This window comes from Peromyscus californicus, unplaced genomic scaffold (assembly GCF_007827085.1).
Source record: "Peromyscus californicus insignis strain IS unplaced genomic scaffold, ASM782708v3 Scaffold_12__1_contigs__length_115047231, whole genome shotgun sequence".
NCBI classification, from domain to species: Eukaryota; Metazoa; Chordata; class Mammalia; order Rodentia; family Cricetidae; genus Peromyscus; species Peromyscus californicus.
The window spans coordinates 109,327,138-109,332,272 of NW_026294413.1; the positions used below are offsets into that span (position 1 = coordinate 109,327,138).

At 44.5% G+C, this 5,135-nt stretch overlaps 1 pseudogene; it reads right to left on the minus strand.

Annotated features, from left to right (window-relative positions):
* Nucleotides 1-3,587: 3,587 nt before the first annotated feature.
* LOC128107000 (60S ribosomal protein L29-like) lies at nucleotides 3,588-4,041 on the minus strand (annotated as a pseudogene).
* Between the last annotated feature and the right edge of the window lie 1,094 nt (nucleotides 4,042-5,135).

Below are 5,135 nucleotides of genomic sequence, written 5' to 3' on the forward strand. Positions count from 1 at the left end.
TCAGATAAATGAGCCTATGGGGGCCATTCTCATCAAAATACCATAGCTATTCAACTTTGGGACCAAGAAATTCTCCCCAACACCTACATTGTAGAGCTTGCCATTCTCTTTCCTGGATCTGAGGTTCATGAGATACAGCTGCTTACTATCTGTGAAGGATTCTTATTTTCAAGCTCAAGCATTCTTTCAGTCTCCCATTTCCAATTTTGTTCCCATTTGGGAGCCTTGCCCACCAGCAATTTATAAATGTGATGTGGAGAAATACTTATGAACTATTTTTAAAGCCATGACATGTTCAAATGTGATTTCAAACACATACTGTCACTAATGCAGAGAATGTTATACTGTGCAGAAAGGAATCCATAAGCCGTCTAGCAAAGCACAGTGGTTTTAATCATTAAAGGACTAAGGTCCAGGTCACCGAAGAGATGGCACCATGACCATGATGCAAATCTGGCTGTGCAGTGAGGAGCCGAGTGCTGCTTCCTTCCAGCATAACATTCTTCTGAAATACATCTTCTAGGTCTTTCTAGAGGCATATTAAACTTCTCACAGCATTTAAATCCACACATTTATAGTGACTATAAAAAGATCATCAAAACCAAAACAACAAACTCATCTCAATCGAGTGTATAGTCTTTATGAGTGAAAATAGCCCATTCAACTTAAAAGCCAGGGAGGTAAGATTAGTGCATTGTAAAAAGAATAGACTGTAATTTGAGTTTTGTGTTCCAGCCATACATGTACCAGACAACCAATTTCCTTTGGCTAAACAACAACAAAAATTTCTGTTAACAATTTGTATGTTTATTCTAAGTTGATAGAAGATTTTATATGTCCTTTTCAACAATAAAAAGTTAAGAAAGTGACTCTGGGACCAGGGAGATGCTCAGTGGGGAAAATGTTTGCTTTGCAAGCACGAGGATCCAATTTTGGGTCCCCAGAATCTGTGTAAAAAGTCAGACATAACCCTGTGGTGGGAAGGTAGAGGCAAGCAGACCTCTGGGATTTACTGGTAGCTGATCTAGCTCCAAGTTCACTGAGATCTTGTCTCAAAACAGAAGGCAGAAGACAACTGAAAAAGACACCCAGGGTTGGACTCTGACTTCTACAGATATGCACACCCACATCACATGTGCTTACAGCTGCATGAACATGCACACACACACACACACACACACAGAGAGAAGAGAGAGAGAGAGAGAGAGAGAGAGAGAGAGAGAGAGAGAGAGAGAGAGAGAGAGAGAGGGAGAGGGAGAGGGAGAGGGAGAGGGAGAGGGAGAGGGAGAGGGAGAGGGAGAGGGAGAGGGAGAGGGAGAGGGAGAGGGAGAGGGAGTGGGAGAGGGAGAGGGAGAGGGAGAGGGAGAGGGAGAGGTTTCTGCATGTTTGATTCTGTACCTGAGTGGTAGCCTTTCAAACAAGGTGGTAGGCCAAACTGGGAGGAAAGATGGCAGTGGTATGGTGACTACCCCAAAGGAGCCTGAGCCAAGACACAGATGTGTGCATCTCATCAACTGCAAGGAAAGCAGCTTGCTTGCAGCAATTTGCCACACAACCTTCCTCTCCACTCTGCACTCAATTCAAGAAAACAAGTATCTGCTGTAACAGTGGGACATACCCAGGCTTGGAGACTCAAGGCAATTGCTCAGATCCCATGCCTCCTTCCTAAGGAATATTTGAGGACAATTTTCATTATACAAAATATTATCTTAACAATTTTCATTATACACAATATTATTTTAGAACCTTATGGATACACAAAGCATACTGTTCCCAACACAATTTCAACATATTTACACAGCCCTGCTATGGCCCGGACATGCTCAGACTGGCCTTCTACCATAGCACTTGGTGCATCATCTTGCTTCTTCCCTGGGGATTAGGCACTTGTACAATCCCATCTATGCAAAGCTAAAAACACATAGCTTTTCAGTGTTTTCTCATCCCAGACTCCAGGTGTATCCTTCCAGATGCTCAGAAGGAGCCTCATGGTGTCCCATGGAAGTTAGAGTCACTGTCCTCAGTCAGGAAAAGGTCAGGTAGGGAGACACTGGAGAATTGAGAAGAAAAGGCAGAGTTTGTATTCTCACACCTCTCCTGTTCATTTTCAGTCTGAACGTGGATGAGTTTCTTCACCTTTCTAGCTATAGTTTTCTCACTTGTACATCAGTAACGACAACGTGAACTAGGTAAAATGCCTGGAGTTGTAAAGTGCCATCATCATTGCTGGCACGTCCAAGTCCCAGCCTGGCTCCCTTCCACTGACTCCCTGTGAGCATCACCTTTCAATATAGTTGCCTTCAGAAACCAAATGCTAGCTCTGTGTAGAAGTTTAGTCAAGAAGGCCCCATTCCACCAAATCTAATATCAGGGATTGAGTCAAGCTTCACGAACCTCAGTACTGGAGACACCAGCCAAGAACAGACACGTGAAATGCACAATGCACAACAGGGGCTGCAAATGCAAGTAAGAGATTGACATGCCCAGAGCCCAGAGCAGTATCAATCCCACTGGCTCCCACAGTTCAGAGTTATGAGAACACTAGAAAAATGGGTGGTAACAAAATGTAATGATTGAGAGCAGGAGTGTGGTCATAGACAATGCGGTCCTTCCCCAGCTCTACCATACTGCACCTCTTAAGCACAACATTAAACCTCTGTGAGCTTAGACTTTCTCATCTGCAGACAGGGAGTCATGGAACAGCATGGAGGAGTCCTGGAGGTTGCTAGTGTGTGTTGTAAATGTTGCCTTGAACACAGCACTGTGCACAGTACAGCCGTGCAGCAGGCCTTTGGTCAATGATATTGATTCTTACTGCTCTTCCTTGAAGGTTTTTTCTAGACACTTAAGGTCAAGTCTGAATCACTCTTAACTACAGCCTTGCAATGCTCCAAAATGCATAACAGCACTGCAACACTGGATGTGGAATGCAAACCCAAGAGGGCTTCAGCTCCCCTCAGAGGGATCCTCCCCTGCATTAACACCCAGGAAGCAGACATGAAGTGCTGCTTCCAGCCACCAGGACACCCGCAGTTGTACACTCTGCACACACAAGGTGACTGGCAGACAACATGTTATTTGAGAGGGCCAGGCTCCCTTCTAGAGCAGGGATGATATGGGGCTACATCATGGAAGGAGACACTCTTACGAGAGGCCCAGGCAAGTGGCTGGCCAGGAGTGGAAGCTCTGTACTGTTCAAAAATTATCTGAAGCAGAGAGGAGAGATGCACCAATATATTCCTAGAGAAAAAGCTAAATGCTATTTTTGGGAGATTCTCAGTATTTCTTTGCCCCCTCAGAGCAGTGACAAGAAGCTATAAATTATCATGTTGGACATACTGAACATCGAAGTCTTAGCTGGCCCAGGAATTCAGCAAATGAGCTAAGTATAATATGAAATAAAGCCAAAGGGATCAACAAATGAAAACAGTCTAATCATTTTATGTTGTTTTAGCAGTCTTTTTTTTTTTTTTTTAACAGATCCTGCCTTAAGTTTATTTGTAAAAACAGCATGGGGTCCTGATCATCTGCAAATAGTGTATAGGTGTGTCACAGCAGTCCATCTGTCTGGCAGACAGAAACCTTTTCTATAGGGCCTTCACAGGGGCCTGGGCACCTTTGGGAGCCTGAGATGGAGCTGAGGCCTCTGCCTTGGTTTGAGCCTTGGGCTTTGGCTGGCAGAGCCTATGACCCTTGGCCATGTAGCTTCTAATCCACTTCCTGAGCTTGGAGTGAGCGATGAAATTGAGAAGGCTGAGCTTGCAACTGGGGGGGCCCTTTGGCATCTTGGGCTTAACCGCCTTGGGCTTCACAAGGGCCTTGGTGGCCTCTGCACGCGCACTCACTGCCTTTGCGTTGTTGGCCTGCCTACATCTTCTTCAGGCCTTTCTTGTTGTGCTTCTTGGCAAAGCGCATGTTCCTCAGGAACTTGGGGTCCACCCCCTTAAGAGATTCGTATCTTTGTGACTGGGGTTTCTTGATACCATTTCTGTGCCATTTTCAAGATTGGTTGTATGTGGTGTGGTTCTTGGACTTGGTCATGTCGGAACAGTAACCAGCGGCTCCCGAAGCACCTGGGACCAGAAGAGAAAGAGCTGTTTTAGCAGTCTTATGTGGATATAGTTCTATATATATATATTACTTAGCTATTATATGTATGCGTCTGGGTTTCCTAGATAAACATGTATAGCAGCTGTACTCATAATTGCTGAAAATGGAAGCAGGCCAAAGGTGATAAACAAAATGTGGTATATACATACAATGGAATACTACATGGCAACAGAAAAGAGACAACTTTTAGTAATACACACATCCACAAGGATGTTTCCAAAGCAACAGGTATAAAAGGCAAGGGTAGTCTATAGCTGCACACTCTGAACTCATATAGAGGACTTTCTAGAGGAGGAAAAGCTGCAAGATACAAACCCTAGTCACATTTGCAGGGTGCAGGAATAAGGACTTTAGATTGTCCATGAACGGACACACAGATGTGGGGAGAGGTGCACACACACACACACACACACACACACACACACACACACACACGTATTGGTGTAGTCCTTGTCTTTGTTGGGGGTTCTATTTCTGTGAAGAGACACCATGACCACAGCAATTCTTATAAGGAAAACATTTAATTGGTGTGGCTCGCTTACAGTTTTATAGATTTAGTCCATTATCATTGTAGTGATACAATGTATACCCTAATAAAATTTGCCTGAAGATCAGGGAACAGAACAAGCCACTAGATTAAACATAGATGCCAGGCAGTGTGACACACACCTTTAATCCGACAGCAGAGATCTGTCTGGATCTCTGTGAGTTCAAAGCCACCCTGGATTACATGAGATTGACTCATTCTAGGAGAGAAACAGCCAAGAAGTGGTGGCACACACCTTTAATCCCAGCACTTGAGATCTCATGCCTTTGCTTGGGAAGCACACATGCCTTTAATCCCAGGAAGTGATGGCTGGGTGGAGAAAGGTATATAAGGCATGAGGAGACAGGAGCTAGAGGCTTTTCAGGCTAAGGAGTCCTAGAGGTAAGACGTGGCTGTGGCTTGTTCCTTTGTCTCTCTAATCTTTCAGCATTTACCACAATATCTGGCTGTGGGTTTTTTATTAAAAGACCTTCAGAAA